Below are 11,339 nucleotides of genomic sequence, written 5' to 3' on the forward strand. Positions count from 1 at the left end.
GCCTATTGTGTGGTGACCATTCCAAATATAAATTGTTCACCATTTCATATGAAACTAAACTATCATTGGAACCTAGATGAATTCTTGTCTTTCACAACTTATCTTGACTCTTATATTGTGCTCTAAAAATTAATAGCTTTGGTTTCACTTTCTTTGTTTTACCCTTATAAAAATCATCATTTATCCTTTAGTCTCTAAAATTAGTTAAACATAAGGATCCGAACCTCTATGTGCTCTAACTTCTTGACCCTCTTCTTAATCTTCCTTTCACCTTGATCATTTAATTGACACTTAATTGATGTGTTCCCTACCCTTCTTGTAAACATCCATGTTCCTCTACCTAAACAAAATCTTCCTCCAACTCTATAGCCTCCTCTTTGATAAGAAAAAAAGGTTCATTACCCTTGTCATTTCTTCCTTGTCCTATTCCTATATTATTGGTTTTTCTCCCCTTCCTCTATTTGCATTTCCTCTACCGCCATCTTGTCTCTCTTTCTTCCTATTGACCATATCTTATGCACTTATAGCCAATTGGAAACTATCTCTAAGTGTCATAGGAAAAATCAAGGTAATCCCATTGTGCAAGTTTTATATGAGCCCATTAAGATACCTTTCAACATTTTCATCTTTATGCTCTAATGCACCTCTTATTCTCAACTTGTGAAATTCCTCTATGTAGGTCATCAAACCCATCTCCTTTTCTTTCAAGTTATTCCTTATCCTCTATTTTTGGTTTGTATTATTTGATGGAAGAGGCACATCCTTCACCATTTGGTCATGTTTGTTCCACCCTTACAAAACCTCTTTTCCATTACACTACTCCACCATGTCAATGTTGTCCCTCTTAGCTTTGTTTTTTATAGCTTTACCTTATTTTACTTCACTTATATCTCCATAATTATAATAGCTCTCTTGGGAATCTATCAACCCCAAAACCTCTTCACTATCTATCTTGCCATGATAGCTATGGAAATCAATTATTTTCTTTCTTCTACCACATTGAAATATCTCCAACAACCTTATCATCCTTCTTTATTCAAGATCTAAATCCCCTCCATCCTCTCCATGAGGATTCTCAAGTGCTTAAGCATCACTTTCTTGTTCTTCATGCACATCCCTCATAGGAATCCTTTCCAAAGCTTCCAAGATTTCCATGATGGTTGCATTTTACTTGCTTACTTGTCTCAGTTCTTTTTACCTTATTGCATCTTAGTCTCTTTGTTTCCTCAACTCTATATCCATTATTTTAGTAGCTTATATCAGCTCTTGTATCTCCTTCTATATATATTTTTTGGAGGCATCTTCTCAATACAACAATCTACAACAAAAGTAACTAATTTTGTACCCCTCAACAGATCTACTAGATTTGATACCAATGATTTGAGGAGTCAAACCAGATCCCCAAGAAGTAATAAACATTCATCAAATGACTTGTTTCAAGAATAGATTCAAACCATTAAACTAAATACCTACACTTCTCCACAAGGGTCCCTCCAAATGTTCAAATTGGGTTACCAAATTTATTGGCTTGTCCCAAATCTTTCTAAGGTCTTCAAATATCTCAATTAGGTTGTTCCAATAGTCTAAATTCATATCTTTAATAGGTTTATTCAAAAACCCTTACTTGGACATTATCTAGGCTTGATCTTTGTATCGCTATGAATCAGGTAATTCCTTATTTTCACCAATTTCTCCCAAACCCCATACAAGTAAATTATAGTTACAAATAATACTATTGGAGTATGACAACATATAGAAATATCATTTATAGTTCCTTTGGACCAACTATTTGATCCAACACTATGGATTCAACAAAATAGGCCTAATTACCCTTCAAAACTAGGGCTTTCTCAAAGTGCCTTCTGCAACCACTTCCAAATTCAAAAAAAGGTTACTTCACCTTTCCTTGAACATACATGACATATTATAAAGGAAAATATCACCTACAAACCAACAATTTCCATTTTGAAGAAAGAAAGCATTTCCCATTTATCTCTAGTCATCTTAGTTTCTTGCACCAAAATCACATCCTATTTATGCTACCAAACCACATTTCGCAAAATATCCTTCTTATGAGGAGCATTCAATCCTCTAATATTCTATGAAATGATATTCCTTTATAACTTTTGTTACAACTCTCCTAGATGGTGAACTGTCTCCCATTTACTATATCAACTTTACTTGACAATTCTCTTATTTCTTTATTATTCTTCCCACCTAAACAATAATTCTTACCTTCCACATTAGGTTTGTAATTTCTCTTAGTAACCATGTTTAAAAAGGGGCTGGTAGTCGAGAACTTCTTCTTCCTACTATTGACTTCTACCCATTGGCTTTGAGCTTTGTTGGTGCAAGAGCACCTAGGAAATATGCCAAGTTCCCTAAATCATTTTTGGCTTGTAGTGGTCTTGGCTAGACCACATGAATAAGGGCTATGTGATAAAGCTCCAAGTGTGTGAGTTGTGTTTGCAAATAGGTTTTTGTTGTGTTTGAGTTCCCAAGTTGCTTCTATGTTGGCAAAATTGTTTAAATTGCTTGTTAGAGCCTAGAATGGTCAAACATTGACCAAGACCCCAAGAGGATGGGAAAGATGGAAAATATGTTAAAAGTTGTAATTAAATGGAAATGGGTTCATTTAATCATGATTGAGGTCATGGAGCCATTAAATGCACAACTTTTGGCAACTTTGCAACTTTGTAAAGTTGCCTGACAACATTAACAAAAAGTACTAAAACTTTATAAGGGCTTCAAGAATCAGTTGGAAACTATGAGATCTATTGATTCACGTGGGTAAGAGGTATTTAAGACCAATCCAAGTCAGTTTTAGGGTTGGCACATGATTTTGTACAAATTTTGGCATTGGAATGAAGAGCAAACTAAGCATTTTGATGACAATTTTCTGATTTCACCCTTCATCCAAACCTTTAATGGATTGATAGGTTTGCTGTTTTCATGTGGTTTGATAGTGTATGGAATTTAGATGCTTTGGTAAAGATTAGGAGTATTTTTGATCAGTTTCTTGACTAGTTTGAAAAATCTTTTTAAAGTTGCTAGTTTGCTGGTCTATACAAAGCAATCAGCAAAGACACCTCTATAACTTGAATTCCAATGGTGGAACCATGATGGCCTTTTGGAATCAAGTAATAGACTATATAAAAAATGTAAATATGTATTTTGGTCTTGTTTTTTAGAGGTTTGTTTTTTTTTCCAAGAGGCCCTAGACGAGTTTGCATAGCTGTCTAGGCAATGAAATCATCAAATAAGTGTTTGAAAGGAGAATAGAATGGGGTGTTGGTGGTGTAGGGGAACCTTGAAACATAGGTCCCTCACCTTTTCTTTTTTTTGTATTTTTCTCCAAGAGAGATCTTGTAAATAATAATAAGGGTCATTGGACCTAAGTGTGGTAGTTGGGGTGTAGGAAGTCAAAATGTCCTAGGTAGAGTGCAAAATGGCCTAAAAGGCAAGGTATACCTTACCATGGGGTAATGGGTAGCTTAAGTGATGAGTAAATAATTTAGGAAAGAGTATCTAGCATGAAATTGCTAAGGGGTGACCTATTTGACAAGTTGGAAGTGTAAAAAGGCACAAGCAAGAAAAATTGCAAAAGTTGCTCTATTGCAATTTTGCAATTTTTGAAAAAAATGCTGTCCTTTGCTAGAAATTGGAGTTTTTTTTCTTTAAAACATAAAGAGGCTGATGAAAAACATTAGGAGGTAAGGAAAATACCTAGGAGGAAGTATAAATGACTTCCCAAACCCTAAAGTGATGAAGAAGTTGTCATTTTGAAAAAAACAAGTGTTGTAGCATGCATTTTGAGAGCAAAAAGACTGGGTTTTTTCAGTTTTGAGGTTTTCCTTCATTGTTTTTGCATGCTTTACCTGATATAATGTTATATGACATGATTTAAAACAATTTTTATTTAGGAAGTTTGGCTTGAAAGCATTTCGTTTGGTAGTTGTAAAAATCTTTTGTTTTTAGGTAGTTTGCTATCCAGTTTATAGCACTTTGTAAAGAAAATGAGATAACTCACTATCCCACCATAGGAATTGTAAAAAATTTTGGGGATAGTGAGTACACTCAATGTAATATATGCAAGTAAAATCAGGGCCCTTCAAAATTTTGGCAAGCATTTTTAATCTCTTGCCCTAAGCGAGCCAAAGCAAGCTCGGTTAGAGAAGAGTTGTATAAATAAGCATTTTACATTGCAAGATTGTGGATTTTTTTGCAGGTTTCTGAAGGATGTTGGAAGAGGAGTGAAAGGAGATTCTTTGGGTGAAAGTATAGTGCTCCACCAATCCATTTGTCCAACAAACAAGATAGGACAACAAGTTGTCCTTTGATTCCTTGTAGCTCTATTTTGGAGCAATTTGGTGAAATCGATAAGGAAGAAGGCTTTAGCAACCTATTTTGACATGATAAAGGAGTAAAATGCAAGGGTGTGAGACTCCTTCCATGATACTACAAGTGGTTGGTAAGATTGGTCAAGAAGACCTAGTTTGATTGAAGGTTTTGAATGATCTTCATTGCGAAAAAAGGCAGCCTGGCATGTAGCAAGTAGTGAAAACTTCTCAAGATAGTGGAGAAGGGTTTAGGATTGGGGGATATTTACTTAAAAAATATCCTATAAATCCATGTGGTGATCTTGGAGGACACCCTAAGTCTCAGAGGTAGACTAGAAACATGAATCAGTGATTGATTCATCCCTTCTCTCCCTATCAATTGGGTGCAATACAAATTCATGGAAGGCAAGAGTGGTGAGTGAAGGAAATTAATTCTAGAAGATTAGTTTTTTAGAGTCAATTTGAGTGGTGGATGGAAAAACCCTCTATATTCCTATTCATACAAACAAGAAACCCTTGTAAATAGGCATATTTTTTGGAATCCCTTGTACGAATGACCTGGGTGTTGTAAACCTAAAAAATCTTCAAGGGGAGCCAAAAGGGTACCCAAATCATAAATTTTTTTGAGTTCTTCTTAAGGGTATGAGGAGATATAAGCCAAAAATTAGTTTTGGAGGCCTAGTTTGTTATTAGTCCTAGTAGCCCTCTTAACTATGCAATCTGCAAATCGATTGGAAACTCAATACTACAATCCACTTAGTGATCCTAGAAACTATTGAATGAGACCTAATACAAGCCTTGGAATTCAATATAGCCAAAAATGCACTCCTAGAAGCCAATTGTGAAGAATGGTGCAATGAGAGCACTAGGGAGACCCCATGGTGAAATACAGTTTTGAGTTGATTGGTGAGGATTAGTGCAATAAGGGAATAGAGAGAAGATTCCCTTGGAATAGGGTATAGGAGAAATACCCTAAGAGGCTAGGAGAAAGCCTGGAGTGAGTTCTAGTAGTTGAGGCTAGAATCTTGTTCAAGATCCTCCCCATCATTTTTCCTCCAACTCCAAACTATTTCCAATACCAAACTGAAAATGATTTTCTAGAACAATCAAAACTGACAACACTAGAGGGCTAGATTTCCATGCACCATGCACCTAGTACATACCAACTATTATAAAGACTCAAAACTAGTTATTTCAGTCTGCCAACTAGGCCTAGTTTAAGGCCATTTACAAAGCAACTCACAATTCCTTGACTTTTGGAACTCTGATGACCCAAAACAGTCTTAAGAGATGACTCAAATGCAAGTATTCTTTTTTTTTTTTTGGTCTCATGATCAACTTTTCAATGGTTTTTACAAAACCCTCCTTTCTAGCCCCTTTACCCTAGGGATTTCTAGAAATCTTACTTTGCAACATCTCTAGAATCCCAAAATGGTTCAAACACCTTCACTTTGGTTATATTAGATGACTTCCAATGTAAAATGAAACTCTTGTTTAGAGAAAACACTAAATCCACCTTTGGAGCAATCAATTTTGACTACCCAAACTTGTCTCTCACACGTGGGAATGAGGTTTTAAACTCATTTAGACTCTAAAAACCAAATGAAACCTCCCTTTGGACCCTTTACATGACTTGATTAAGAACATTTTGGCTTATATTGCTAATGTTGGCAATTTTACAAAATATTGCACTTTTAGTGCCTTTTACATTTTTTAGAGGCTTTGATAGCCTTATTACATTATTTAATACTTTTATAGGTCTTTTCTATCCACCCCTAACCTAGGATCAATCCTGATGCAGAGGATAGGGTGATGGACCCAAGTAACAACCCAAAATGAGCAAATTTGTAACAATGTGCCAAGTGACCCTTCTAGGTCCTGATGGGAAAATCCTCCAAACAATCAACTCTAAGATGTTTTTAGGCTTTAATAGGTTTTTTATACCCTATCTAGCATGTTCCCATCAACACCTTTTAGTTTCCATACCCTCCAAGCCAAAATGCATATTTCACCCAAATGTTGTCAATGCAAAAATTGTAAAGTTGCATTAGCAACTTTTGCAACAATTTAGCAACTTTTAGGAAATAACCATAAAACTATCTATATTCCTATATTCCTTTGAGGTTTTACTATTGCTGAACCTTTTCTAAGTCATAGAATTGGAATTAAGTGAAAAATGTAAAAATTGCACTTTTTGTGCAAAGTTGCATTGTCCACTTCAGCACTCGAACGTTCTTGAGTATGCAAAACCGGAATGTCCCCAAGGGTCACTAAATGCCATAGGGCTGCGATCTTTGATAGGGCATATCTCAGACCTCATGTGAGGTATGGATGCAATTCTAGTTCCTAAAAGACCGTGTTGAAGAGACCTACAATAACCTCTCTCACTTTTTGGATATCACATTCCATTTTCATTTTACAATGCCATCTCAGGTGATGCTAAAACTTGCAGTGTTGGCTAGTACAAAGTTGCCAACTACCAAATCTCTCTCACCTTTCATCGTGGAATTGAACTATCTACTCTGTTAGCTCCGAGTGGCCAGGTAAACCCTATCCTCAACCTCGTCCTATCCACTTCAATGCTTGAACATTCTCAGGCACACCGAACCGAAATGTCCCTAAGGGTCACTAAATGCCATAGGGATGTGATCTTTGATGGAGCATATCTCAAAGCTTTTGTGAGGTATGGATGTGATTCTAGTTCCTACAGGACTATGTTGCAAAGACCTACAATAACCTCTCTCTCTTTTTGGAGATCACATTCCATTTTCATTTTACAATGCCATCTCGAGTGATGCTGAAACTTGCAGTGTTGGCTAGTACAAAGTTGCCAACTGCCAAATCTCTCTCACCTTTCGTCATGGGATTGAACTGTCTACTCTGTTAGCTTTGGGTGGCCAAGTAAACCCTATCCTCAACCTTGTCCTATCCCCTTCAGTGCTCAAATGTTCTCGGGCACACCGCACCAGAATGTCCCCAAGGGTCACTAAATCCCATAGGGCTGCGATCTTTGACGAGGCATATCTCGGAGCTTATGTGAGGTATGGATGCAATTATAGTTCCAACAAGACCATGTTGTAGAGACCTACAATAACCTCTCTCACTTTTTGAATATCACATTTTTTTTTCATTTTACAATGCCATCTCGGGTGATGCTAAAACTTGCAGTGTTGGCTAGTACAAAGTTGCCAACTACCAAATCTCTCTCACCTTTCGTCATGGGATCAAACTGTATGCTCCGTTACCTCCAAGTGGCTGGTTAAACCCTATCCTCAACCTCATCCTATCCACTTTAGCACTCGAATAGTCTCGGGCACGCCGAATCAGAATGTCCCTAAAGGTCACTAAATGCCACAGGGCTGCAATCTTTGATAGGGCATATCTCGGAGCTCGTACGAGGTATGGATATGATTCTAGTTCCTACAAGACCTACAATAACCTCTCTCACTTTTTGGAGATCACATTCCATTTTTATTTTACAATGCCATCTCGAGTGATGCTGAAACTTGCAGTGTTGACTAGTACAAAGTTGCCAATTGCCAAATCTCTCTCACCTTTCATTGTGGGATCAAACTATTTGATCTGTTAGCTCTGGGTGGCTGAGTAAACCCTATCCTCAACCTCATCCTATCCCCTTTAGTGCTTGAACTTTCTTGGGCACGCCGAACTGGAATGTCCCTAAGGGTCACTAAATCCCATAGGGCTGCGATCTTTGACAGGGCATATCTCAGAGCTCATGCAAGGTATGGATGTAATTCTAGTTCCTACAGGACCATGTTGTAGAGACCTACAATAACCTCTCTCATTTTTTGGAGATCACATTTCATTTTCATTTTACAATGCCATCTCGAGTGATGCTGAAACTTGTAGTGTTGGCTAGTATAAAGTTTCCAACTGCCAAATCTCTCTCACCTTTTGTCGTGGGATCGAATTGTCTGCTCCATTAGCTCTGGATAGCTGGGTAAACTCTATATTCAACCTTGTCCTATCCCCTTTAGTGCTTGAACATTCTCAAGCATGCCGAACTGGAATGTCCCCAAGGGTCACTAAATCCCATAGGGTTGCGATCTTTGATGGGGCATATCTTGGAGCTCATGTGAGGTATGAATGCGATTCTGATTCCTACAAGACCATGTTGTAGAGACCTACAATAACCTCTCTCACTTTTTGGAGATCAGATTCCATTTTCATTTTACAATGCCATCTCGGGTGATGTTGAAACTTGTAGTGTTAGCTAGTACAAAGTTGCCAACTACCAAATCTCTCTCACCTTTCATCATGGGATCAAATTGTCTTCTTTGTTAGCTCTGGGTGGCCTGGTAAACCCTATCCCCAACCTTGTCCTATTCCTATGTGACAATGGATAATCAATATTGACTAACTTTAAAGATGTTAAGAAAAGGGGAAATTTAGTTAACAACATTGGAAATTTAGTTTAAAACATTTATAAATTGTTAATGAAGATAAAATATTGAATGGACTTATATCAAAGGTAGTGATGTAAAAATAGAAGATATGAGTCAAAGGGGGATAAATGAACTATTGGTGAATGCTACTCAGGGAGAGAAGTGTTATAGTTAAGATATGAGTCAAGCAAAGACATGAAGTAGAGAAGTGTTGCAAGGAGGATATGAATGGTTTATTAGTTCTATGAGTATTTTCATAAGGGAGAATATGAAACATTATTGTGTTTCATCATAATTTGAAGATGATAAATATTGGTGAATAGAGGAGGTTTGAGGCCATGCGCCAATTCATGCACCAATTATCTAGTAATTACTTTGAAAACCAAACCTAGTGTGACCTTATTAGGTCTATGTACTTTACATGGGTTAGGTGCTACAGGAATGGAATTGGGAATCTAGGCTTTGGAGTCTTAAATAAATTTCAAAAGGGTGTCTGAATCTACCCATAGAATAGTTAGATTACAACCTAAGAGGAATTTAAGTCCAGAAAATCAGATTAGGAGACCTACAAGGAATTCTATGAAGTTAACATTTTTTACTGTATGACAATTGGAGGGTTAAACCAAGAGTTGATTCTCAATCAGTTCAACATAAGGAAGGTGTCCCTATAGAAACTTGGGGTTGGTGAAGCCATTGGTGAAGAGTTACAGTTATTGCCTTGGAATAGGACTAGTGTCCCTAAAAAAAAGGTGCAAGATCTTGATTGGAGAAATACTCACCTTGGAGGAGTTCACAAATGACCCTATCACTTTAGATAGGCCACAAAAATGATATCCTAAAGGAGTAAGATATTAGGAAGGCCACAAGTTTATTTTGGTAGATTAGGAAGAAGAAAGTGCTTAAACCTCACTTCTTTCTCAACATCTCTGCATTAGTGAGGGGGAGATGAAGATGATAGATGGCTACATAGATATGGAAAAAATAAAAATATGAAGAGGGGGGGGGGGGGGGAATAAGAGAGAGTGATATATAGGGATAACATGAGCCAAAACTACCAAATTGCAGTGCTTGAATCCTTCATTAGAAAATTGACACCCAAATTTGAATATGAGTCTACAAAACAACATGTTCCTTCCACTTGTCATACTCTTTTATTTCCTTTTAAAGATGCTCTATGATTTTCCATAACATGCATTGTAAATTCGTTAACAAGTATAGCTCCCTCTTACAAGTATCTTATGTGTCATCTTAGATTCGTCCCCCTCTCATGTGAAATATCTCTCTTTCTTATACATCACAACTATTTATTAAACTTTTATTTTTACCTTAATCTAGTTACTATAGATTAATAACAACACATTCCAATCAACTAGTGATTATGTTCCAATCATTAATGTATGAAAACACATAAAACTATCAGTGATTATGTTACATTTATGATTTTTAAAATGACTTTTTTTGCAAATAATCCATCTTTTCTCTACTATCTCTGACATTTTTCAATTGATGATAAAGAATGGTGGTTATGTATTGAAGCTCAGCAAGCTAATTGTGTTTTTTCTTCTTGTCTATATTCTTTTTGTAGCAATGCTTTTTTCTTCTACACAAACTTTGTGACCACTTGTGATCAAATTTTTTTCTTATTTTTAACATAAATGTTTATAGAACTTTTGATCTAATTCTGTTTAGTAGAGTAATTTCAAACTACTAATTTCTTTAATGGAGTTCCTAATAAATCTCAAGGTTCTCATTTAGGTGACCAATTGCCAGGAGGTCCACGAATATTGCCTGATAAAGTCTATTGCCAATCAATATTGTATCAAAAATTCCAACTAATTAGGTATTGAATTAAACTTGATAAACAAATGGTAGAGAAGGAAAACTTTAAACATGAACAAGATCATAAATCATATGATGATGACATATTGCAAATGATTAACTTATGCTTAAACAATGATAAAGTTTTTTTTAATCAATATTCTATCAAAGTTTTGAATAGATTAGGTATTGAATTTAATTTCATACATGCACATATCTAATTTAATGTCATACACAAACATATCTAATTTAATGTCATACATGAACAAACATGAACAAACATATCATATCATATGTCGTATATGAACAAACATATCATATATTAACCAATAATGTCATACACCAAATAAATGTCATACATCAAATGTGTATCAAATATGTCCACTAATGCCTATATATATATACATGTCTAGATCAACTATACATGTCTAGATCAACTACATATTTTCCTTCCCACGATGGGAAGGAAACAAGTCTCTCAATGTCCTCTGCCATCGTGTGGAGGGAGACAGTGGAGATGATGGGGCCCTCCTGAAACGCTACTTGACCTCTTGTTGAGGCTCTTCTCCAGCTCCAACTGATACAAAGAAAGTATATATGAATCAATATTTATTATACATTGAAATCAAATATATGTATACACAAAATCAATTATTTTCTTACCACCAACAAATAGTCACTCTGTAAGTTCACCTCAAATGCTCGTGGACGATCAGGCATGACGAGACACTACAACAATTCAATAAGTATAATCACTTATAAATAACATTAGAAA

Source organism: Cupressus sempervirens, chromosome 7, assembly GCF_028749045.1.
Source record: "Cupressus sempervirens isolate cs-2001-9-10 chromosome 7, ASM2874904v1, whole genome shotgun sequence".
Taxonomy (NCBI): Eukaryota; Viridiplantae; Streptophyta; class Pinopsida; order Cupressales; family Cupressaceae; genus Cupressus; species Cupressus sempervirens.